At 48.4% G+C, this 26,820-nt stretch overlaps 1 long non-coding RNA gene across 2 annotated transcripts in view; it reads right to left on the minus strand.

The window, feature by feature from the left end:
* Positions 1–10,095: 10,095 nt before the first annotated feature.
* LOC132649506 (uncharacterized) overlaps positions 10,096–26,820 on the minus strand; it is a 40,096-nt gene continuing 23,371 nt past the window's right edge. The window contains exons 2-4 of one of the 2 annotated variants that reach the window (XR_009587963.1): positions 17,857–17,913; positions 16,983–17,242; positions 10,096–10,638 (exon numbers count right to left, since the gene is read on the minus strand). This is a non-coding gene — a long non-coding RNA (uncharacterized LOC132649506). The remainder of the gene's footprint in view (positions 10,639–16,982; positions 17,243–17,856; positions 17,914–26,820) is intronic. The other variant, XR_009587964.1, reaches the window with a different exon arrangement.

Genomic DNA, 26,820 nt, shown 5'->3' on the forward strand with positions numbered 1-26,820 from the left:
AGTACCAGGGCAACAGAATCGCACTCAAGGGAAGCAGTCACGTAAGATCAGAGCAAGGCGATATTGAGTCTGGGGACTTAAAATGAGGACTGGAAGTCAAGAAAAAGAGGAGGTTGTGAAGCTTGCTGGACCCCGTAGCAACAGTGGCAGTACCGCCACCACTCAGCCTGCTGCGTCCTGCCTAGAAGACCCCGGGCAGGGGGTGGGGTCGCACCCAACACCACACCCTCCTGAGGCAGCCCAATCTTTGTGATCAGTTACCAATGAGCCTCCGGCTCAGATCTGGGCAGCCTGGAGGGTCATCCCATTCTCAGACACGTCCTGATAGAGGGCTGCGCGAACCGTTGGAACGGCATCACCCTGCCCAGCCTTGCTTCTCCCTTCCCTCACCCCGAGAGCTGGCCTTGATCCAGGCCTGTGCTCTCACCCTGACCTTGGAGTCTAGAACAGCCCTCTCCCAGTGGTGCTGACACGAACAGGAGAGCCGCAAGGAGGCAAGCAAAGCACTGCACGCTTTCAAAGGGCGGCGAGTGCAGTGGGCCCTCCCGCCAAGACTTCCGAGTCTCTGCCTTCATTATTATATAATGCAACGTATTATCTAAAATACTTGGGAAAAATTGTGCTCGTTGTGAACTTGTACAGACTTTCCCTAAACAACACAATTATTAAGGCAACTGTATATAGCATTTGCACGGAATTGGAGATTATAAGTGATCTAGACATTTTAAAGCATGTTCAGGGAGGTGTGCAGGCTATGTGGAAATGTGTACCGTTCTCCTAAGGGACCTGAGCAATCTTGACTCTTAGTAGCCAAGAGGAAATTTCTTGGAACACACAACCCCTCCAGGATACTGAAGGACAATTCTTTTGGGTATAATCACTAGGAGAGACTGAGAAGCACTGATCAGACTTGGATAGGAGGCTCAGGAACACCACTACGGGGGTGTGACTGCAACACTGAGAACTACATGACAGAAAGCATCAGAAAAGGCGACAACCAATTCTAGCGGTCTTTGCAAAGCAGTCAGTAGGTCGGGCGCTGGAGCAAGCCCATCCACGTGAGTGTGAGAGGAGGTCCTATTGCAGACAGGTCTTTTCCTAAAGCAGCTTGCAAGCCATGGGAAGGAGATGGATTTGATTCTAACTGGGCTGGAGCACTTTACATCTATGAAACTACATCTAATTCAGCTTTGTAAGAAATTGCTCATGGTCAGACCCGGTGGTGCAAGCCCTTAGTCCCGGTACTTAGAGGCTGAGAGAGGTGGATCTCTCTCAGCTCCAGGATAGCCTGGTCTACACAGTGAAACCTTATCTTAGGGAGAGGGGACAGGAGTGAGGGAGAAGGAGGACAGGGGACAGGGGAGAGGGAAGAGAGAGACAGAGACACACACAGAGAGAAAGAGAGAATTACTCCAGGAGGAAATTAATAGGAGGGAAGTCAGTTAGCCAGTGCTGGGGGAGGAGGTCTCAGCAAAGTGCTTGCTGTGGAAGCACAGGAGCTTGAGTTTGGATCCCCGCACACACGTAAAAAAGCTGGGCCCAACAGCACTTATCTGCAATTCCAGAACCATCAAGAGATTGCAAAATCCCTGGTGACAAGAGACTTAGGAGGGCACCACATGTCAACCTCAGGCTTACACACACACACACACACACACACACACACACACACTCACCGATCTTTGTGTACACTCTCACACACACTCTCGTCACACACAGATTTATGTGTACGTACAGAGAGAGTTGAAGCATATTTCTGTGTTAATTTGGCCACTGGTTTTCCGAATGACCACTGCAAATCCAATTAAAGGTTATTAATATTTTTAATAAAATTCAATCCTGCAAGCTAGAACATAAGAATGAGAAGATGACGTTCTAGAACAATAAATAATGTTTCACGGTGCTTAGGAGGGTCAAAATCTTTTTGCTTGTATGTGCAGGGTCAGAACTGAATGCCAATTTCTCCCTGTAAGTCTTCCTTGAGAATGCTTAAAAGCCAGTGGTCCTACTGGTTAGGAAAGATGAACATTTGCAGACTGAGTTAAGTAGCCGTGGCTGAAAAGCAAAAGTGAAGAGGGACTGAGCCAAGAGCCCAGAAAAACAAACCGTGGTGTCCTAGAGTAGTCGGAGACGGAGGGCACGTGGAGAGCATCGAGAAGCAGAATGGGCTAATTGGGCAGTAGCAACTGAGATGAGTCACCATTTGAAACAGGCCAGAACATGAAAATAAAGAGCAGATCGTAGAATATGCCACAAGATGGCAGCAGAGACCTTGGTTGGCCGGTACAGGCAGGCTGGCAGCCTCCGAGACCGGCACTCCTGTGGGTGGTAAGTCCTGTGGCTCTCCAGGAAATTAAAGTGGAAGGAGAGCGTCAGAACCTTAAGGGCATAGAAACGGAGCGGATGGTAGACAGAGCTGGATAGAGCATGGGAGGTTCATGCCAAGGTCTTCTTAACTCCTTCAGAGCCGTGAAAAGTTAACCTGTGTTGCTGAAAGCCTCCCCAGTTATGTTTGTTAGAAGAACGGCCTGGGGCTGGATAACCATCCAGAGAGTAACAGTTTCCCGCAGGCGTCCTGCAAGCCTGAATGTCCACGCTTTGAGGTACATGAACCTAAGACAGTACTAGAGGAAATCACCCTAAGACGTATGTCCAACTCCCTCCCTATGGATCACACAGCATTCTACTTTCGGACGGCCGAGCACAAAGAAGACAAGCCCTCAGGGTGGACCTCAGGACCCCCCCGAGAGGCGCTGACACTTGGCCACAGTGTCTGTGTCGGTCATTTCTCTGGTCGCTGTGAGAAATTCCCCCGCAAAAGCAGGTTAAGGAAAGGCAGTTCTCTGCTGACACAAAACTTCATGACCTCGTCCATCACAGCAGGGCAGCAGTCTCAGGCATCGTAGTCAGGGTGTGATGATGCTACTTTCCCCTCTTAATTAATAAGCCAGGACCTCAGCCTGCTGAGTGGCGCCAGCAACAATGAAGGTGTGTCTTTCCACCTGAATTAAACCGATCTAGAGAACCCCTCCCACGCTCGGACAAAGGCTAATGTCCTCTAGATAACCCTCTGTGTGCCTCTTAGGGGACTCTAGAGCCTGTCAAGTTGCTGGTTGGCATTAGATGTCAGCTGCAGAATGGCCTTCTGTAGTGTTTCAAGTCCTAGATGCCAGTCACAATTTCTTCCCTTCCTTATCATCTGTCAGCAAGGCCGCCTGCCCAACTTATTTATCAGTTAACTCCTAAGTCCCCCTCAATAAATGCTATTTGTGTCTTCATTCCATCAACTCCAAAAGCATTAAAAAAAAAAAAAAAAGGCAGGAGAGAGATCTTATTTCTTGTCTTCAGTGAACGGTGACAGGGCAGGTGCCTGAAAAGCTCTCCTCCCTTAGACTCCAGTGGAACACAATTAAATCACAAGAGCGAATGCTCAACGCATTGGGTAGAAGTGAGCTGCCAGCAGATGCCTCAGATTTACCCTTTTCTGTCTAATAGAGCGTTAACAGCACTTACCAGCACTCTGCGGTAAAACAAGGAATAACAGAGCAATGCTAAAAGGAGGATAATCCCAGGAGAAAGGGCAGGGGAAGGGCTGAGGGAGCTCCCTTGCCTTGCAAGTCTATTTCTTCACATGGGTTTGGTTAAAGAGTTCATGTGATATGAACCCACTGTCTTGTTTTCCTTTTAGTGAATTATCATAGAAATCAAGGCTCTATTGGGAAAGCTGAATCTCATTACTGATGGAGAGAAGGCCGGTTTGAAGGGTCAAAGCTGGTCACAGGCAGGTTAGCCGTGTGTGACAGAAAGTCCTGGGGATCCACAGCTCCAGGAGTTCAGGCTGAAATGCTGGCTTGTTGCTCACCTTCGAAATGGCAGCTCTCCTGAGAAAGAATTACAGGTGAAGCTGCTGCCAGTCAGCGGAGACTCCTCCACTGTAATTAGGCAGCTTGCCAGCAGCCCAGAAGAAAGCCAGAGCTTAATTTTAGATTTCTGCAGCACAAATTACTTAAGGAGGTTTGAGAATACTGAGGGATTTGTGAATTCCCCAATGATTTTTTTCCAGCCATCCTAACTTACAGGCAGGAAGTGAATTCTCGGTGGCAATTACTAACCTACAAAGTCAATTTCCATACTGTTTTTTTTTTTTTTTTTTTTTTTTAAGAGATAGGGTCTTGCTCTATAGCTCAGATTGGCCTCAAAGCTGTAACCCCCCACCTATCTTCTGAGAACTGGGACTTCGTGTGTGTGCCACTACTTACTAGAGAGAAGAAGTTGGAAATGGGTGGTCCTAGATCCCAGCAAACGGAATCATAGTCTGTCAGAGATCCCCAGAGAACCACCACTACCAATCTTCTAGATAACAAGTAGCTTTCACTATATCTAAAATATCAACCAGACCTTTGTACCCCCAGCTCAATGTGCTTCCTACCGAGATACGGGCCAAAACCCTGAATCTTACCTAAGCACATGCGGCTGTTTGGCCTCGAGCAAATCACTTGGTCTTTGTCCTGGTTGTTTATTTGTCAACTTGGTGCAGGCTGGAGTTCTATGAGAAGAGGTGCCTCACACTGAGAAAATGCCTTCACCTGATTAGCCTGTAGACAGGTCTGTAGGGCATCTCACTCCCTGAGAGGGCGCCATTCCTGGGCAGGGGGTCCTAAGGTACAGAAGAAGGCAGCATGCTGAGCAAGCCCTGTGGGGCAAGATAGTAAGCAGGGTTCACGTGGTCTCCAGGCTCCTGCCCTGACGCCCCTCCATGATGGAGTGTGACCTGAGAATTGTACCTCCCCACACCCGCTGCCATTGCCCAACTATGGCCAGATGCTTTTGGTCATGAAGTTTTATCACAGAATCAGAAACCCTAACTAAGACACTGTCCAGTGTTCAATACTTGATAAATGAATAGATGGATAAATATGCTTAACTAACAGTATTTAACAGTGACACCTTAATTGCACAGCCAACTCATCTTTTCTGATTTCCTATACAGGGACTCTTGAGGCACCTCTTTGTATCCCAAGAATAGCTGGAAGATCATAGCCACAGAATCATAGAAAAAATACTGATGTTTTTATTTGTATACTTGGCTTCTATTGCATAGAAAGACATCTGCTTTGAAAAAATAAAATTGAGTTTGTTCAAAGAATATTATTTTGTTTGCACACTTGTGCAAATGATAATGAGCCCTTGAGGAACTTGCCATATAAGACTGCAGTTTCTCTGCTTAGAGCCTGCTCTGATTTCCCTCTTCCCTTTCAGACCTGTAAGACTCAAACCCCAAATGGTTCCTGAGGTGTCAAGTGTGACCATGAGAGGAGTGCTACACTATGAAAAAAAATATTTAATATTTCTAATCAATACAGGCAATGTCTTAGTTAGGGTGCCCATTGTGATGAAACACCATGACCAAAGCACGCTGGGCAGAGAAGGTTTATTCAGTTTACACTTCCACATTGCTGCCCATCGCCGAAGGAAGTCAGGACAGGAATGTGAGCAGGGCTGGAACTGGAGGCAGGAGCTGATGCAAAGAGGGGATACTTACTGTCTTGCTCCTAGTGGTTTGCTCAGCCTGCTTTCTTTCCTTTCTTTATCTCTTTCTTCCTTCCTTCCTTCCTTCCTTCCTTCCTTCCTTCCTTCCTTCCTTCCTTCCTTTCTTTCTTTCTTTCTTTCTTTCTTTCTTTCTTTCTTTCTTTCTTTCTTTCTTTTCCTTTTCTTTTTTTAAGACACGGCTTCTCTGTGTAGCCTTATGAGTCCTGGACATGCTTTGTAGACCAGGCTGGCTTTGAACTCACAGAGATCTGCCTGCCTCTGGCTGGTATTACAGGCTGCTCCACCATGCCTGGGCTCACACCACCCATCATGGGCTGGGCCCTCACCCATGATCACTAATTAAGAAAATGCCTTACAGCTGGATCTTATGGAGGCATTTTCTATATTTTCCCCTTTTATTTATTATAATTTACTCACTTTTTATCCCAACTATAGCTCTCCCTCATCCCCTCCCAACCCCACCCTTCCTCCTTCTCCTCCTATGCCCCTCCCCTAGTCCACAGATAGGGGAGGTCCTCCTCCACTTCCCTCTGACCCTAGCTTATAAGATCTCATCAGGACTGGCTGCATTGTCTTCCTGTGTAGGCTGGTAAGGCTGCTTACCCCTCAGGGGGAGGTGATCAAAGAGCCAGCCACTGAGTTCATGTCAGAGACAGCCCTGTTCCCCTTACTAGGGTACCCACTTGGCTACTGAGCTGCCATGGGCTACATGTGTGCAGGGGTTGTAGGTTATCTCCATGCATGGTCCTTGGTTGGAGTATCAGTCTCAGAAAAGAACTAGAATCTGGAGGCATTTTCTTAATTGAAGTTCCCTCCTTTTCAGATAACTACAACTTGGGTTGAGTTGACGTAAAACTAGCCAGGACAGATGGAAACCAGGGCATGTATGTGTGGTGGAAAGAACAGCAGGGAGAACATAAAGTTGGATCATGTCAACACTGTCGATAAGGGCCCACAGAGCAGATTCCCCACCCAGGCTGGAAGCCACACTCCAACAGCACTAAGTGCTTGGCTGGCTGTGTCAGGATGCAAAAAGGCCCACAGTGAGAGTGTCTACCACTAGCGTTCATCAGACCTCCTGGGCTTGCTGCAGAGGAGGGGATTTGCATGCGAAGAGAGCCAGGATAGTGTGATGCTGTGATGCTGTGAAATGTATATTTGGTTCTGCTTCCTGGCACCCAACTTCCTATATCCTTGGAATCTCCCATAGTGCCTTTCTATGCTAAGGAGTGGAGTGATGGCTAGCAATTGCTGGGTAGAACGGGGGGGGGGGGTCAGGAGGGAGCAACCTAAGCCCGCAAATGGTATCTGATGCAGGGAAGAGGATATCAAAATGCTTCTGATTCTGGACCAAGAGAGATTCGAGTGCTTAACAGCAAAGAAGGACAGTGCTGGCCTTGATGGAGGAGCCTCCAGAACCAGGATCTACTGGTTTCTCTCTACTGTTTTTAGTCCTTTTAACAGCACCAGGAACTAAATTACCCATAATGCCCAAGCCACAAGCCACAGCTGGGTGCCACCTGTAGGCTTATATTTTTTAAACACCTACTTTATTTAAGGTTCTTAAATGCCTTTACCTCCCTTACTACAACCCCCCCCCATCACCTTTGGTAGGAGATTAGTAGGTAATTTAGCCTTCAGACATCCCCTGTCAGGAAAAAGGAAGGGAAGATGGGTTCACTCTTCCTAATTTTAAAACTCTAAGAAAACATCTTAAGCGAAGGAAAACTCATTGCATCATGACACATATTTTGATGAATTCAGAGGACACATGCTTTGCAAAGAGGCTTCCATGTCAGGTGGGACTCAGTCAAGTTTGTGGAAAGTGGTGAACTATGGGACTTCATCCCTCAATGGGTTTGGGGTGGGGGATGTCCCCTTCTCCAGCCACAAAAGCCAGTGCTGGGGTCACATTCCCACCCGAGGACACCCTGGCCATCACCACAGCTGGACTTTAATGGAGGAGAAGGCAGGAGAAGAAGAAACTTCCCAAGCTTGGCTGAAGAGCTTTGGGAGAAGGGCTGCCCGTCACCTCTGGCCGTAAACCTGCCTCCCTGCTGCCTGGTGAGGCAAGGGGAGGTTGGTACCCAGTGGGATAATGTGACTCTTCTCACCTGGGTTTGTTGTAAGCCCCGAGTACCTTGATTCCTGATAAAGCAGCCTTCATATCTTACTGTGACTGTGACTCCTGTCCATTTATCTGTACACACACTCACACTTTTCCTAGGACCCAAACTGCCATTTCTAACCTATACCTGTGTCTTTCTAGCCTGACCCATAGTGGTGCCAGCTGAAGGGTGTTGAGTGGAATGGCAGATTAGCACTGGAGTCTGGATGGGCTCCGGAAGCATGGAGCCCATGAAAGCTTTTGATAGGACCGAGAAGGCAGGATGAGGGGCCTCTGTGAGACCACAGGTGGGAGGGCGTACCTAGGGAGCCCACAGCTGGACTGGCTGTGCATAGACTGGACGTCGTGACAACCTGTCACATGATGTCTGGGTTGCCAGTGGCCAGAGTCCCTCCCGCCAAACCCTCGAGTGTGGACTCAAAAAGCAGCCCAGCAGGCCCTCTTGTGGCATAGGCAGAGCCAATGCAGTTTCCAGAGGAAAAGAAGAGCTCTTTCAGGGCTTGTTTCTGTAAGGGTTAGAAGGAAGAGCTTTTCTTATCAATTTTCACCTACTGCTGTAAATAAAAAGGGCAATCACAATACAAAGAAAGACTAAAATCAAGGCCTAAAAAATCACACGGACCTGAAGATCAGGGTTCTAAAGTACTGGTGTTTCATCTCAAAATTCCCCATTAACACTAAAAAAAATGCTTCAACTTTGTACCTCGTGGGTTATTAACTGAAAGTAGACTTTCTAAAGCATCCAGATCTAACTTTAGACACAGGTCCTGTATTCATATGTGTGTGTGTGAGTGTGTGCGAGCTTACGTGTGTTTGTGTGTGTGTGTGTGTGTGTGATGGGGGGAGCACATCTTTCAATATGTATCCAAACAGCGTTGGCTGTAATGAGGGGTAACAGCCACATTTAACACAACCGAACAGCTTTTTAAATATGCCTACAGTTTCAGCACATCCTACAATCTGATTTGAGAAGAGCTGAACACATTGCAAATGTTTTATTGGTGGTTTGAACAGGTGTGGCCCCCATGGCCTCATTTGTTTGAATGCTTGACCCATGGGGAATGGCACTATTAGGAGGTGTGGCCTTGATGGAGGAAGTGTGTCACTGGGGGAGCAGGCATTGAGGTCTCCTATGCACAACTCTTCCCAGTGTGGGAGCTAGTCTCCTCCTGGCTGCCTTCTGATCAAGATGTAGACCTCTCAGCGCCTTCTCCAGCAGTGTCTGCATGCACGCTGGACGCTTCCGCCGTGAAGATAATGGACTGAGCCTCTGAAACTGTGAGCCAAGAGTTGCCTTGGTCACCATGTCTCTTCACAGCAATAAAACCCCAACTAAGACATCCATGAATGTAACCCAAGGGCTGGGGATGAAGAGGAAAGTTTTCACAAAGGCCTGGTGAGTCCTGAGTGCCATCCATGGCTTACAGGGATGGCGGAGGTAAACAGCTGTCAGGGGGCGTGGCTCATGGGGACTTTAAGCTGAAACTTCCCCTGGTCTGAAAACTGTCCTGCTGGTTTTGGTGGAACTGAAACGCACCCTGGAAACACAGCATTTTGCACAGACACATCACTTGGCCATCCATCCAGCATCCTGGTGTTTGGGGATTTTGGTCAGGTGGAGAGATGTGTTAGGAAACTTCCTGCGTTTTGTTTGGCTAGTTGATTGAAACAGGATCTCGTTATACAAGCCAGGCTGGCAGTGTACTTACTATGTAACCTATGCTGGCCTAGAGCTCCTAATCCTTCTGCCCCTCCTCCCAAGAGCTGGGATGGTAGGCATGCGCCATCATACGTGACTGGAACACTTTTCTAGGGAGACAAAATAAAACCCGAGAAAAAAACAGAAGCATCTTAAGCATTTGCCAAAAATAGCAATTTGATAAAGAATAGCAAGTGCAATTTTCTTTTTGGTGCCTCACAAAAGAACTGGAGGTAGGCCTGTGAAATAATGTACAGAGGTTTTAGACCTGTAGAGCCATAAATCAGTACTCCTAGTGAGCACAGCTGTTCCTTTTAAATTGGGAGGTTTTCTCTGTGGGTCTCACCACGCAGTTCTTTTTCCAGCAGCTCAAAGGAGCCTTTGCTAGCTGAGTGTGTGCACTGACCCTCCTCACTGCACAGCACAAAGGGGTTATGTCCTTCGCAGTTCTCAAAGATTCTTCTCTGAGTGGCTGGGATGGGTTCACGATCGGATAATCTGTTTTCCACGGCTGTAACAAAGCTACCTGAGGAAAGGCAGCTGGATCCTGCGGCTTCCAGCAAGCTGAGGCTGTTGAGCGCATGAGGGTGGCATGTGCTTTACCATCCCACAGCACTGAATCTACCGCAGCTGTTGCCACGCTTGGTGGGGAAGGAGGCGTAGACTCAGACGCATATACTAGAATGTAATGAAATACACATTTCACACACAGTGTGTATTCTTGTTTAAAAAAGAGATTTTATGAGTGAGGAAACTGCAATGTATTTGACAAAGGCAAGGAAGAAGACTGTAGGATCAGCTTGGCGCTGAATGTAAATCATCCTATTTTGGATGCATCATATCTGAGGTGATGACAAGACAGGGCTCTGGAACTCTCCCACAGACAGCTGGAGATCGTGGCGTAGAGCTTGGGTGACAGACAAGGGCTGGAGCGGGAGGTAGGTCTAGGAGTCGTTGGCAGACGAGCAGGCACACTGCAGGTGGAGGGCAGAGTAGCAAGCGTTGGGGCTTGGGCCAGAGCAGAGAGAGAGGGTGGAAGTAGGAAGTGACCTTACCTCTGACCTCCAAGAACCTGACGTCTGGAAATACTCACTGTGCACACGGTGGAAGACTATACAAACGATGCTAAGGGCCACCACACAATGAGCCATTGTTCAGGGAGGCCCAGCTGCTTTTAAAAATGGCATAGGCTGTTGCAATTGCTCTTAGTTGCCTGACAAAAGTCCATGGCGGGACCCGATTGCTGAAGGCGCACACACACCTGAGTTGTGGGACATACAGAAATTAAGCTGGAACTGACCTGAAACCTTCCTCCCTGATGGCTAGCTTTCCTGCTGCTCGAAGGTGCCATTTAAGCGGTTGGGGGAGAAGAATCCATCAACAGAGTTACCCAATGGGGAGTTCTGCATGTTACAATACTGACCTGCCAAGAGAGGAGGTGTACCCACCGACAAAATAGTGGTACAAGTGTCATGAGGGTGACCAACTGCTTTGGGAGCGAAACTGAGTTCTCCCCCATAGGAGGGAACGTATGCCTGGTGCTGTAAACCTCGTCAAAAGCCCGTGGCTCGGAAAGTCATAGGCCCCGGGGAAGAGAGCGCTCCTGTTGTCTTGCTAAATGGACATGTCGCCAAACTGCGCGCTAAATATTCACATTTATATGAGCAGAGTAGTGCTGCCTTCAGCCTTGGCCAGCGAGCTTCTCCACAGTGATGAGCAGTCGGTGCAAAGACCAATGCCTGATCCAAGTGCAGAGAGCACCTTCAACTACTGAGTGTTCGCCTGAAGAAGACGCGGATAGCTGGCTAAGGTGCAGGGAGCATTCGAAGGGCTGCTAGAAAGAGTGTGGAAGTCCAAGGCTGTGGGGGGCAGCGCTGTGGAAGGCTGACTTGTGGACATGCGTGGCTGTTGCGCTCTGATCTCACAGCAGCTGTGGTTATCCGCACGAGACCAAGCCAACAAGCCCAGTCACTGCTCCAACAGGCAGCACTGAGTGGTCCCAGAGGACTGCAGAAAAATAACCCTCAAAAACAAAGGGGAGGAGATGGACCGGGGTGGGGGCAGGCGCATCTGGGATGTGGGAGGGTGGAGCTGGAGGTGAATGTGATCAAATGCATTGTGCATACATGCATCCAATTGTCAAAGAAGTGAAGAAACGGCTCTAGGGTGACGTGGGCTCTTCGGCTCCTGTCATGGGAAGTCAGAAGAGCATGGAGCAGCTGTCTGGGCTTTCAGAGAAGGGGAAAACACTGGGTCTGGGGCTCTGAGGCAACTTCTGGCACTTTGGCCCAGCGATGCATGCATAGGAAGATGTGCTGGGGGAGACTCGTCGGCCACAGGAGAGTCAGCTGGAGCCATTTTCCCAGCTCTGCCTCTCCCTCCCCACCCCCATCATTATTCCTCCATTCCTCCCTACAAGCATTCCTTTGGAACCTACCCAGGTTCCTGCTTTCTGTGCAGAAGAGCATTCCCTACTGCTGCCATGTTTTCTGGATCAGGACCCTCTCGGGTGAGCTCATCTTCTAAGAGTCAAGCAAGGTAAGCATCTCAGCTTTCATTGCCTCATATTCGAAAGTTCAGGTACACAGTGTTTATTCACCCATATGCCGAGCTGATTCCCCAGTAAGACTGTAAACGCTGTTATAGAAGGCTGCGTAGGGACAGGCCAGACGTGGCCGGGCACACCTTCAATGCCAGAGCTCGGGAAGTAGAGTAGGTGGGTCTCTGTTCCAGGCCAGCCTGGCCTACACATTGAGTTCCAGGCCAACCATAAATAGATCTCGAGACCCCCCAGTCTCAAAACAAACAAATAAAAAGCCAGTTCCTTGGGGATTTCAGGCGATGTCTGCCAGGTATCAGACTGGAGAAGATGTGTAAGTACGGCTTGCTATTCACCGCTTCCCACATTTGTGATCACATCACACCACATCACATCACATTTGTGATCACGTCATTTGAGACTGGTGGCCATAGCCAATGCCTCCTCACCCTGAGTTGTTTTTGAGGCAAAGGCGTGTCACCATGATGGCGATTCTTCACATCCTGGGTTTCCTCTGCAACTCTCACTGTCTGGACTGACAATTCTCTTCAACAGGAAGGGAATAGGACTCATTTTCTGGGACAGTTTAAGAAGATATTGCCCCCATTCAAGGTTTGTTGTTTTTTTTTTTTTTTGTTTTGTTTTGTTTTTTTTTTTTTTTTTTTCCTTTTCAAGAATGGCTAGAGAATAAGCAATTTTCCTCTTATTTCTTGATAACAAAAAAAGTTGTTTTTGTTAAATATGTCATTTCAACACCTTTCAAAGGAATATTAGTGCTGAGATTGAGTCTGTTACTTCAGACAAATTTGGATTAGTGGCTCAGAAGAGACTGGCCTGGTTATTAGATCCATTTGTGGAGTGGACCATGTCCTTAGTCTCTTTGGTTCTGTGTTTTATTTGTTGTTGTTTCCCCTTATATTTTAGAATACCTGCTTGGTTACAGAGGCAGGGAGGAGGAAGAGAAGTTGGAGGTGAGGAAAGGAGAATGAAGGAGGAAAAAAAGCAGGAGAAGAAAGAAAATAAGAAGGAGGGAGAAAAGGAGAAGGAAGTGGAAGAGAAGGAAGAATCAGAGTAGAGGAGAAGGAAGAGAAAAAAAGAGGAGGAAGGGAAGGGGTAGGAAGGGGAGGAGAGGAAGAAGAGAGGGAGGCGGAAGATAAGGAAGAAGAGAAAAGGAGGAAGGGGAGGAGGAGCACTAAGTTTCCTTCTTCTGAGTGCCACGTACATGCCCAGGATTATTTCCTTGGTATTACTGTTTGAACCGGTTGGGTTTGGAGTCTGAAGTGCTTTCTGTCAGATCCGCCTCATTGTTCCTGTTTCTGGCAGAGGGACAGCAGCTGAAGATGGGTCTGTGCTCCCAGAGCATGCTTCAGTCTTCCGTTGACTCACGTCATAGTCTGGCCCCTGGTGGCCTTTGCTGTGGGATGGGTGGAGACACAGCCATTGGGGTCACGCCTCTCTGCACGCTGACATTCATATTTTGACTGTTTTAGAGGGCAAATCTCCAGAATCTGAACAAACAATTCTGTCAAATTGAAACTGGTGAAGGGTTCACATTCCCAGATAAAGAGATAAAAAGAAGATGCCTCCTGTAAACATGCATCTCAGATGGAACTCTAAACTCCATAGCCTCCTGCAGATCCGGCTCCCTGGGAGGCATCTGTGGCAGCTGAGTGTCCCTGTTGTCAAGAGGTTAGGGGTTCAGCTTTCCCCAAGTTGCTGAGAAATACTCCAACATCCCTGCTTCTCTTCTTCCCACCCAGATCTTTGAGAAGAGGCCCAGAGTCTGTGTTGAGCCTGATTCCTGGTGTGACGGTCTGTCATTAAGTCACTGCTCACAGTGAGGTCCCTGGATTTGAACACTGCCAATCATTTCACTCTTAGGGAAAGGAGATAAAGGAGGCTATGGGAAGGCAAATATACTGAATGTTGGGCTCCAGACTGGGACAGGTGCCTGATGGTACAAGGCAGACCTGACCCTCGGATTTTCCCAGCATTCCTCAGTCCCTACCTGTGAAGGGGCATGGCTAGCATACCCCACCCTCTACCCTGAACTTTCCAACCCAGGGGTGGGTCTCTCTCTCTCTCTCTTTCTCTCTCTCTGTACTTCCTCTTCCCCCTCTGCATCCTCCCCCCCCTGCATGAGCATGTGTTTTCTTTCTCTGTCCTCTGCTTTTCTGTCTCCCTCTGACCTCCATCTATGAGATCAGTGAGCCCTGCCTAGAGCTGCCTTCTAACACTAAACTTCCAACACTAACACTAAAGCTATGTTGGAACCTAACAGAGCTGCCACTTTAAAGGAGGCTGAACAGATCCACCTTAGCTATAAGACAAGCAACAAGAGCAGGGATGACGCCAAAACCACCAAGGTCAAAGTATTCCCATGAAGAAAACTGAGGAAGGGGTGCCCAGCCAGGGGAGAACGCTGGAAGGGCATCTGTTGGCGCCTTGGTTATATATTTAAGGGGATCATCTAACACAGCGGTTCTCAACCTGTGGGTCACAACAGTTTTGGGGCTTGCATATCAGAGTCTCACATATCAGATATTTGTATCATGATTCATAACAGAAGCAAAATTACAGTTGTGAAGTCTAACAAAAATAATGTTATGCTTGGGGGCCACCGCAACATGAGGAACTCTATTAAAGGGTTTCTGCATTAGGAAGGCTGAGCCACTGCCCCAGCAGCTATGATGTGCTTGGCTCTATTGTCAATCACATTGCTTAACATGTGAAGAGCAAGGTGTGATTGGATTGATGGTGGCTAGCAAGAGTGGGCTTCTGTGAGAGGTTAGTGGCTGCCATTTTGAGCATCCGTCTGTTTATGAAGAGCAACTTAGATGAATTCATAATTGCAGGAAGCTGCTCAGCAATCTCTGTATCCTCTTTTCACTTTAACAATCGAGACACTGACTGGCGATGCCACCCTTCCTGAGATCCAAGCCTATAATGCCAAGCAAATGAAAGGGCATGCCCAGACAACCCTCCTGGTCCTAAGTAAGCCCCACTATCCCAGAGGCACCCCCTGTCGTTTTCCTGCCTCTAGTCTTTGGAAGCAGGACAAGCACTTGCCTTTCAGAAGCAGATCTCACAAGGACTTCCCTGGCTCTCCACCCTCACAGGTAATGGGGCAATTCACTCTTTTTGCTAAGGCCAGATGCCTTCCCTGGAGGCATCCTGAATCCTCCTGAAGGACACACAGGAAGTCATGAACTTGTGGAGACTCCTGAAGACAGAGAGAAGCTTGAGCAAGCAGACACTAGCAGCCTGGGGCTGAGGTACAAGTTTATGGGTACACATGGGGCTCACTCTCACAACACAGGCCAATTCAAGTAGGTTTGGGATAGAACTTCTGAGAAATAAACAACTCCCACACCTTAAATAAGTTAACAGATTAGAATGCCAGAGACATTTGATTTTAAGAACTCTTCAGACGCTATTCTGATGCTTCCTAGTGGAGGTCTTCTCTTTTGATCAGAGTCACCTTACGGCAGGATAGCGATCTCCCAAGCCTAGACTCTTGTAGACATAAACTCAATCCCAAGAGACCCCACCTTAAAAGTCCCAGTAGGTAAGGTGGACCAAGGGGCCAGCTTCTTGGCTACTCCTCCCAAGCAAAAGACAGTACCCACACTTGGTACTCTGTGTGACAGTACCCACACTTGGTACTTCATGGGTCTCACTTTGGGGACCCTCCAGAAGTGACTGAACGCTGAAGTGCACCAGACATTCTTGCTGCAAAATGGCAATGTTCACAAACCTCCCACCTACACGGCTCCCTGACTCAACAGGCAGTTGTGAGCACACGTGCCTGCTATGTTGGAGTCAGAACAGAATGGCTGTGATTCAGCCAAAGCTCGGCGACGGCTTTTTCACCTTGACTTGTGTCTGGAAACCAGGGCTTAGAGGCAGGCCTGACACTCCTGGTAGGTGGCTGGCTGCACAGCCCTGACAAAACCAAGCACATGGTGAATGCTGGCTGCCAGGCCTCAGGCCCCTCCCCAGAGGAATGCTGTCTCTGAAGACCGGCTCAGCAGAGCATCGGCTGCTATGCGTGGCCCTGTTAGCTTCCTTTCTCCACAGTGTAACAAAATACCAGCAGGAGCAACTGGAAGGAAGGACTTATTTTTGGCTTGTGGTTTAAGGGGATCCACAGAGCAGTGACCTCATGACAGTCAGCAGCTCCCTGCCTCTTCATATGTTGGGAAAACAGTCAATGGAGAGAGATCCTTCTCTTCTTTAACCTTGGGACCCTGGCTTAGGGGATGGGGTCACCCATGGTCAGGATAGATCAGAGTTAATCCTCTTTGGAAATACCCTCAAGAAATGCCCAGAGATGGCATCTCTTATGCAGTTCTAAGTCCAGTCAAATTAACAACGAAGACTACCTACCTCTCATGGTCTATCCATATGGCATTTAAATGCTGAAGGTCTTTTTCCTCCCTTTCCATCTGCCTTCTTTAAGGTTTGGTGTGTTTATTTGCCTTGACTATGACAAAACACCTGAGACAATCAACGTCGAAGGAGTTGTCCTGATGCCGAGACCCCTTAACACAGTCCCTCATGCTGTGCTGACCCCCACCATAAAATTACTTTTGTTGCTACTTCGTAACTGTAATCTTGCTACGGTTATGAATCATAGTGTAAATGTCCGGTATGCAGGATCTCTGATGGGTGACACCTGTGAAGGGTCACTGGGCCCCAAAGGGGTTGCCACCCACAGTTGAGAAACGCTGTTTTAGAGGACTGGCTCCCTGGTTCCTGTGGCAGCATAGTTCATGGTGGGAGTATGAGGTAAACAAATCCTGCTTATCTCATAGCAGCTAAAAAAACAAAAAGACACCATTCCTATATCCTCCTGAGAGCAAGCCTCCAATACCCAACTTCCCTTTACTAGGCTCTACCTCCTAAAGATCCTACCACCTCCTGGTGGAGCCATTAGCAGCCAATGCTTCCCTCTTAAGGGAGCCATCTAAGATCTGGGCTCCAAGGGCTGGAGATGTCCCTTAGTGGTAGAGTAATTGCCTGTCATACATGAGGGCTTTATGTCCTGCCCCTGAAGTCCATACCATAGCACGTGGGAATCCACACCCTGGAGCCAGAGCTTGGAGGCGGACTCTTGCTTAGGTCCACAGCCCTCAGAGCTCTGCGATGCAGCGATGATCTCACTTAGTGGCTGGGCAATCAAATCCTGACGCTGCACGCCTGCGCAGTGGCCTCCTTGCCGTGGATACATCGCTTCGGTTCCATACGCCTCAGTCTCCGTCCGGATATAGTAATGAGTTGCCGTGAGAACCGAGTCTCCCACATGAGGCTTTCAGAAGAATGCCTGCCACACACAAAGCAGCTATTTAATACCAAGAGGAGCTAAAACCACTACAGGTAAATGAGTAGCAAATCTCTTGTACAGGTGCTGGAAATGTAAAGATTTGAATTTAGTTCTTTCAAATTGATTCTCTGTCCCCTAGGAGTCAGAGCAATGCTTCCCACACAGATTGGCTGTTTTTTTTTTTTTGTTTGTTTGTTTTGTTTTGTTTTGTTTTGTTTTGTTTTTGTTTGTTTTGATCATTATCATTATCCTCAGACCACTTCCCCCCAAATACGATAACATGTGGTCTAAAATGTGGCTTTCTCACTGAGCCAGGGGCCCCCAAGACTGAGTTTCTGGGTATCTCAGGACAAGTGACCGGACCAAGAATCTCCAAAGAGACATCTGTTCTCATTTTGACCTGAGGCCGCCAGTTATAGAGTAGACCTTCATGGAATGTTCTTGGAGAAACATGGGCGATGGAGAAGGCCTGTGTGGTACTTGTGAACCCGCTGGCTCCCTAAGGCTTCTCTGCGGATGGAGGGCTCTTGTTTGTGTCCTGGAGGCCATACCCCTCCGGCACTGAGCTCTCCTTAAACCGCATTGTAGAGGGGAGATGGAGGGGTAGAGCCTACCGTGTGATAAATGCAACGTGTCAATCCAAGATTCAGCGACGTGACGGCACCCATAACCTAGGATGAGAAGCGGCGAACAGGGTCTGAGTGCAGAGGCTGACGGTAGACGGTGTCTGGGCAGCGAGCCAGGCCGTCCACGGATGGTCCCTTGCTCGTCCCTCAGACGACCCAAGCCCAGATCCTGTGTCAGCGCACTCAGCAATGGCTCCCCCGCGTCCTCTCAGCTAATCCGGTGGGGAGCACGTGCCCTTGGGCGGTTTACACATGAAGACTGGTCAGGGCCCACGGTGCATCTCATTACAGCTCACGCAGTGATGGATCCAGGCACCTTGCAAAGGTGCAGATTGTCAAGGATTTACAGCCGCGTGGGGGCTCTTTGGAATGCAGAGTTGGCACAGATATGCAGCTAAAAGCATGCGATGTTCTGAAAGTTGATATCCAGAGAAAACCTTCCCCTGTGATGAGTTACTTTGGTGACTAAATTCAGTAAAGATGCAAACACCACACAGCTCCGACACTAGTATCTCATATTTCACAGAACTTCAGAGCTCTCCTATTCTGCTCATTTTTTATTTTATTTATTTATAGTTTTCTGTGGAGGAGAAGACTGAAGAGGTGAAGTAACTAGTCTGGGTATTGTAGAGTGTGTCCCCAAAGGCTCATAGGCCAAAGGGTTTTCTACCAGCCTGCTGTGCTGTTGTGAGGTAGTGGAGTGTTAGGGGGTGAGGTCAGGTTACTGGGAGCTAGGGGCTGTCCTGACTTGTGATTGAATGAGAAATGTTCCCCGTAGGCTCACGTCTCTGAAAGCCTGGCCCCCGGAGGGTACCTCTTGGGAGAGCTGTGATACCTTTAAGAAGTTAAACCTTCCTGGCAGAAGTGGGTCAAGGAGGGTCCCACTTCCGGCTCGTTTTGTTTCCCGACTGTGTACAGTGTTGCCACTGACCTCCTGCAGAAGTTCTGTGCCTTTCCCGACATGGCGGGATGAGCTCGAGCTGTGAGCCAGAAGAAAGCCTTCCTCCCTAAGCTGCTTTGTCAGGGTATTGACCACAGCAGCAGGAAAGGAAACTAAGACAGGACCCTGCCCCTTCCTCTCCTGCTTTTTGCTTCCTGCCTATCAAAAAACTCCCAGACAATAGGACCCATGGACTGAAGCTTCTGAATCTGTGAGTCAAAAATAAAGTCTTTCCTTGTAAGCTGTTTGTCCAGGTGATTTGTCACTAGCAGCCAGCTTCTCTGCTGTAACAAATATCTGGGGAAAAGAACTTACAGGAAGGTTCATGTGGACTCACAGCTTCACAGGCCTCGGACCATGATGGCAGGAAAGGTAAGGTGGAGGAGAGCAGCTCGCCCCGTGGCGGCCAGGAAGCAGAGAGGGAATGCCTACACTGTAGACTTTCCTCTTATTTCTCCTTGGTTCCGCTAGGAACCCAGCTTTGATGATATTACCCACACTCAGGGTGGGTCCTTTCTCTTAGCTAATCTTCTCTGGAGATGTTCTCACAGACTCTCCCAGAAATGTGCTTTCCAAAGCTCCTGGCTGTTTCTCAGTGCAGTCAAGATGACTTTCAGGTTGTCTGTCACAGCCACAGAACCGGAGAGCTGAATCAACACAACACACTTGCTCCTCCAAACTCTTCCAACGTTTAAAAATGAACACGTTTTATGGCACTAGCATCAGACTATTTAGGCTATTTTAAGTGCTGTTTATTTTTCTTTAATGGGTTATTTTGCATTCAGCACCCACATCAACCAACACTTTCACACAATGTCTTACTAATTCATATTCTACTGTGTCTGAGTATGTATGTTTGCTAAATTGACAAAATCCCCTCTAAAACATATTTCAGCAGACTTCATGGAGAAGAAATGTCACACGCACTGACCTGGCACTACTCCATAGGAGAAGAAGCCCTGACATTTCATTTCTTTTTCGACATCGCTGCCGCAAATCTTTTTACAGTAGCTGCCTCCAGCTAAATGCCAAATTGCTCCTTGAGAATGGTGAGGAAAGCTAATTTCCGCTCCTGCCTTTCACCTGTCTCTTTCTGTTAGATGCTCAGCCCAGGCAATTTTATTACTGGGGGGAAAATGTCAGCCTGTTCTTTGTTTTCTTAGTTTTGTTTTGTTTTATACTCACCTGTATTCCATCATGATAAATACCATATCTGAAACCAAACTCGGGGTCCTTTCCTTCATTAGCTCCCATGATTCCCAGAACCCACGGGAGATGAAAGGAGAGAACTACATATGTGTCCTCTGACCTCCACTGAGTACTGTGATATATGTGCCCAAACTTCACATATACCCCCCCCACACACACACCTTGGGAAAGGAAATGCTTTACCTGAACAAGCAAAGGGAAGAGAGCTCTTAGAAGAAAGAGGACACAGAGGATACTTGTGTGTGTTGAAACAAGAAAGCCATGAAGGGCCAGCCATGCCAGCAAGTCAGCTGGCAGCCCCCAAACTTCTGTGATCTTGGAACGAAAGGTGTGAATCTCAAAACAGCCAGAACCCATTCAGAGGCTCTGGACTCCTGGGATAGCATCTTGCGATGAGTCCCCAGTGGCTTACCAAGTATCCTAAAAATAAATAAAGCTTTAGCTTCCTTCGTGATTCCACACGGAAACAGCCAAGACTTTAGGAGGAAGGCTTCATTTTCTAACTGTGTCATTTTGCATTTTAAGATGTGAAGAGTATCATTTGACACACATGAAAATACAGAAGATGGAACTAGCTGGCTTTTTCCCCCTCAGCCTCCAGTTTTGCTGGAGCCAATGCTACCTCCTCAAGAATTTTTTGTATATAGTTCCAAATCCTAGTCATTGCCTTCTGTGCTGAAGATGAAACCAGTCCAAATGTCTTTGTTGTTTGTTTTTAGACAGGATCTCACTATGTAGCCGTGGCTGGCCTGGAACTTGCCATGAAGACCAGGTTGGCCCTGAACTCACAAAGATCTACTGTCCTCTGCTTCTGAAACATTGGGATTAGAGACATATACCACCATGTCCAGTCCAAATGCCTTTTGATGCTAACTGGACGTTGAAGTTTGTTTTCAGTGAGTTGCAGGATTTGGGGGTTTGTGCCTCAAATATCTAGTAGGTTCTAAATAAGGAACTAAAGCCTTTCAGTACTAAACTATATAAACAAGCAGATGGGAGAGAGATGCAATTATGAATTTTTTTAAAAAATTATTTTAAAAAATCAATGTTTTTCTTTTTTCTCCTCTTGGAATGCAAAGCAAGTAAATCTTAGAGATGGCAGGAAAGTGTTCAGTTTTATTCAAAAGACAAAAACAGGGGCTGTAGAAATGGCTCAATGGCTAAGAACACTTGCTGGTCCAGTTCCCTGCACCAGCAAGCCGCTGGCCGCCACCTATAATTCCATCTTCAGGGATCTGGCACTCTTTTTTGACCACTATGAGCACTGATACCCACACTCTCATGTACATACTTACCCACAGACACATGAGTATTATTATTATTATTATTATATTATTATATTATTAATTATTTTAGACAGGGTTTCTCTGTTTAGCCTTGGCTGTCCTGGACTCACTTCGTAGACCAGGCTGGCTTCTGCCTCCCCGAGTGCTGGGATGACAGGAGTGTGCCACCGCGCCTGGCCACAAAAGTAAATTTTAAATTAAATTTTTTAAAAGACAAAAACATACTTTTATTCTTGGAGTTCCAAAGGCAAAGGGATTGTCAAAATTGTAGCGCAGACGCTAGACTGCAGGAACGTGAATTCGTCAACAGGTGCTCCGCGAGGCTCTCTTAGGGAGCCCCCACCCCGATTGCACAATGTTCACCCGGAGAGATCCCTGGGAGGAAACCTCATTAGCCAGTCAAAGGACGCCCCCTGCTGGCAGAGAACGGCGCTGGCCGAGAACGTCGATTGGTTAAACACGCTTGTGGGTGTGAGGCATCACCGGAGAGGACTGACAGAAAATGCAGCAGTTGGTGGAGGAAAAAACGAAACAAAAGCCTGCTGGAGTGTGAGCGCGCCCTGCGAACGGTCCGCAGTCCCTGCTGGGAAGAAGAAAGGGCGGCAGAAGGGTTCGTGCAGCCCACGTGTACACACTTGCCTTGCCAGCACGTCTAGCAATGCCCTCGCCTTTCAGTGCGGACTCTCCACAGCCTCAGGCACCGGCCGCCTTGTTCGAGGCCTCCAGCATCTTGGAAAGAACGGTCACAAAGCTCCCTGGCTGGAAGCGTTCGGGCAGCCATTGCTGGACCAGCCAGCCAGCTCGGTACAGCCGACCTAATAAATCCCTTTTTACAACTTACGGGCTTCTGTATGTATCTATGCTGTGGCGAGAAACAATGGCCTTCACTTGATAATACGCTGGAGACTTCAAGCAGCGGAAAGCAGGCAGTTTATTTGACGACGTTCAAAGCCAGGCGCCAGCTTAGCATCACAGGTGCGCAGACTGAGGAAAATCTGAACTCATGAGCTGCCTCCCCCCTTTTGAATAGTCAGAAGAGTACAATTGTACGTGTTACTTAGGGATTATCTTTCCCTATATAACTTAAGTTTGTGTTTTTCTCAGGAAAAAAAATGAAAAGAAAAAAATGGGTAGATTTACCTCTACACTCACACTTTTTATTTGAAATGGTGCAGTCTTTTCAGATGTGTAACCTTGAAAACAAGCCTGGCTGTTAGGAATTTCCTACTCTCAGCTTCTAGTTTATGGCAGGGGTAACTTAGCAGACTTGGGGTTGGAGAAGAAGGCTAACCTGTTAGACGTTACCAGGCATCTAGTGTTTTCTGTTTATTTGTAGCCAGGCCTGTAAGACTTGACTTCTTACAACTGTTGCTTTTGTTCCTCTAGAGAACCCTGACTGGCCTACGGAGAAGGCAGAGCCTCAGCAGTGATTGGGCTCTTCCCCACTTGACACGTGGGTGGGGACTGGAGATACAGCCATGCTTCCCATTTCTTCATTATGGTTTCCTTCCGTGTGATTTATTAATGTCATGATCACCAGAGTGGAACAAAGAGTCCTTAGTGACGCAGGGATGGACCAGTGTGACAGAGGCCAGGGCTGGAGAGTAACCATAAAGCTCAAGCACAAAGTAGAGAGTCTTGATTTTAGTTTGGGGCTGCAAATTTCTGTGCTGGCCGACGGATAGTGTTTAATGAAGCCTCCTAGAGTGCGGGCCCCAAAGGACGGAATAATGAACAATGTGCCTGACACTGTTAGTGGGCCGGGGAGGAGAAGGAAGTGCTGGGCACTGTGCCATTGGCCCCACCGTTTCTATACAGAAAACTTGGTAAGGGTGGCCGGGTTGCCCGAATTTCCAAGAAATTGTGTGACATCTCCTGGTTGTATAATATCCTAATTTAGGAAAAAATTACACCAGCCAAAGCACAGGGGGGCTGGCCTCTGGCCACCAGTTAGATATCTCTAACGATGTCACTCTCTGGAACGTCACTGTGCTCCTGTAACACTAAGTTACTGACGACATACGGCCCTGGGACAATTACTCTGGATCAGGATCCAAAGTCTTTTTTTTTTTTTTAAGGCTGTTTAGTCGATGTTTTGAGCTTTGGGAGCAATTCCATCTCTTATCCCACATGTTTGTTACAGCCTGAAAGTTGCCGCCGGTGGTCCTTATGAATGTGGCTGTTTTTTGCAGCTGAAGCTTATTTGCATTCCACTGGCAAGTCACGCTTCACTTTGCCTGCCCCTTCTCTGGTGATATCGTTGAAGGAATCTTTAGCAGTTGTTTGACTTATCAATTTTTAGTGAGAACCATATTCTTCTTGTTCATGCTGACATGGATCACGATGCAAATCTTCCAGAAGCAGCCCAACCTCCCACCATCCAGGTGGTAACTACAAAAGGAAAGCTCTCTTCCACAAGCCCCAGGCGATCTGCAGCCTCTGGTCCCGGCAGCCAAAGAGGCTGGCTTATTAATGGTGCTGAGCGGGATGCCGCTACTGGGACAAATGAGATTCACATCTCCTGTTGACTTTTAGGCCCCATACCAAGACCATCCTGGCAGTTACAGTGCTTCGCATCCTTCATCCTTGTGACGCCACTGGCCAACACCAATAAAGCAACCTGCTAACTTTAGCACACCCCTGCCTGTGCAAGCTTGCAGAACTGACACCCTATAATTGCAGTCCGAAAACACCTCCGGAGTGTTTGTTTCCTGTCGCTGCTTCTCTTGGGTCAGGGTGAGACTCAGACTTTCACTTGGAATAAACCTGTGGTCGCTGGCTCTTGACCTTTGTCCCCAGAGATGGTGACATCACTGGTTAGTGCCTCTTAACCCCCTCACTGTCCGTGAGCAGCTGCAATGCTTCTATTCCCACACTGCACAGAGGGAGAACAGATGAGCTGGTGGCCCCCGGAAGCAGTGCTGGCTCAAAGGACCACCCAGCTACTGAAAGGTTATCTCAGTAATTATTGTGCAAGGAGCATCAGCTTGAGGGTGAGAAGTGACCTAAGACCAGGACCCTGAGAAACGTGCCAATGCTTAACGTTGTTTCTACCCAGGGAAACACCCAAAAGGAAACACCCTTTGGCCAGAAATGCATGTACTGACTTCCTTTTCACCTGCCAAGACAACCAGGCCCCAGACAGGAAGCGAAGAGAAAGGCACATGCCTGATTGGAATAACTCGCTTTCCTAAGCCTCGGCTCTCTATTGCCTTTGGCCTCCCAGCTCAGCTTCTATTTAAAAAGTCACAAATTTGTGTTATTCCTTGTCTAAGCTGCCCATCTGTAAACACAGCACTTGATTCCGAGCAGCTGACACTAATGTGTCGGTGAGTCCCATCAGCTGTCCCTCAGCCTGGAGTCCAGCTGCACCCCATGTAGACCTCAAAGGCTCGAGTGGGTCATAAAAGTATCGACCCCCAGGTAGCAATCAGGCTAGTCTGTGCAGCCTGGGATTGCCTGCAGGCTGCCTGGGTATGGAAGAACGGAAGAAAACTGCCAAGATCACGGGAAAAAGCCCCCAGGAATCCGGGAGAGCTGCACACAGCCATTAGACATCCCTGAGCCAGAGGCTGTTTGCACGAATCGTTATTCCTTTAGAAGAGTTTGGCGCTGTTAGCAGGCTTCTATGTCATCACGGAAGATGTGGTTGGAGGCAGGCAGCATCTCTGTAAGGAAGATCCCGGCAGCCCAAGTATTCTTGCCATGAGCCAGCTGATGAAGGAGGCTTCGGGCCACGCTGCAGCTGTGAGTGGCTGATGGTGAACTTCAGCTGGGGACAGATCACCGGTAAAACCGATGAATGCACGTGGAGAGCATGATACAAAGTGCTAGGAGGTAGGAGTCCCAGGGAGAGAGCTTTCTGCTATGACTCAGTAACTTGGGGGAGCTTCAGCTAACTGGCCAGAATTTTGGTGTGTTTGGTTTCTATCACCACCACACCACCACCACCAAGATATAAAGGAGGAAGTGTTTACTTTGGTGTGGGTTTTTTGAGCTGTTAATCTGTGCTAGATGGCTCCATTGCTTCTGACCCTGTGATGAGACAATATTCATGGAGTAAGAGGAAAAGGAGGGGAAGACGAAAGGGGAGGAAAGGAGAGTAGGGGCAGGGAGAGAAGGGATCAGGAATAAGATACTACCTACAAGAGCAGCCTCCAGACACTGCTTCCCCCGCTGCCTCCCAATAGGCATTCAGTACAAATTAGCCCAGGGACGACGGCAGTGCCTTCAATTTCCGATCACTGCTCAGGGGCACCTCCAGCTCCAACCAAGCCTTAATCTGTGAGCCTTTGGGGCCACTTGTCTTCTCACTTAGATGTTGGGGGGAAAAGATTCCTCAGTTTGTTACTAAGAATATCTGCTTCTCTCTCTCTTTCTCTCTCTCTCTCTCTCTCTCTCTCTCTCTCTCTCTCTCTGTGTGTGTGTGTGTGTGTGTGTGTGTGTGTGTGTGTGCACGTGTTATCTCAGAGGCTAGAGGTGTCTTCCTCTATTGCTCTATTTGAGACAGGGACTTTCACTCAACCTGGGACTTCCTGATTCAGCTAGACTGACTGGCCAGCAAGCCCCCAGGACCTCCCCTGTGCCTAGAATTACAACCTGTACTGCTGTGCCTGGCTGGCGCACATGGGTGCTGGGGTGGGCAGCCTGAACTGAGGTCCTCGTGTGCAGGCGGTAAGAACTCTGCTAACGGAGCCGTCTCCCCAGGCCCGCTGGCTCACACTCCGGGACCAGGCTTGCGTATTTCTACTGCTCCAGAGTAAAGCTGGATGGTGCTGAGACTGAGGCCGAGCAGCCAGCGTTGTTCAGGCAGCATCTGTGGGAGCCGTGTGCTGTTTGACAGTGACTTCCGTGTGCCAGCTGACAGCCATCCTGTAATTAGTGTTGCGCAGTGGGAGAAGTAGGTCAGAGTTAAGTTCTCATCATTGGTGCTGAGGTCTCTCATCACACCCTCAGCCACGCCATTAAGCCCAAGACCTCTCGGCCAGCTCCGCGTTTCTCAAAACAAGCGCTTGAAGACAGTGCTTCCATAATCGGACCTGCTAACTTGAGCTCACTCCCTCTTTCCTGCTGGAGGCTGTTTGCGCTCTCTCTACTGGGCAATGTGCCAGCTGGCTTTCCGCCTCAGCTTCGCCCTGGCCCTTGTCCAGAACCACAGAGGTTTTTCTTCAGCATAAATCCCTTGGTGGTTTGAATAAGAATGGCCCCAGAGGCTCATATATTTAACGCCTCCTCACCAGGGAGTGGAACTGTTTGAAAGCATTAGAAGGATTAGGAGGGGTGGCCTTGTTGGAGTGGGTGTGGCCTTATTGAAGAAGCACGTCACTGGGGGAGGGGGTTGAAGTTTCAAAAGCCTACAACAAGCCGGTTGTCTCTTTCTGCATATGGATCAGCGTGCAGCTCTACCCTACTGCTCCAGTATCCCTGTGCTCCCCAACATGATGATCATGGGCTAATCCCAAAACCACAAGCAAGCCCCCAGCGATATGCTTTCCTTTGTAAAATCTTCGCTGTGTT

This window comes from Meriones unguiculatus, chromosome 20, assembly GCF_030254825.1.
Source record: "Meriones unguiculatus strain TT.TT164.6M chromosome 20, Bangor_MerUng_6.1, whole genome shotgun sequence".
NCBI classification, from domain to species: Eukaryota; Metazoa; Chordata; class Mammalia; order Rodentia; family Muridae; genus Meriones; species Meriones unguiculatus.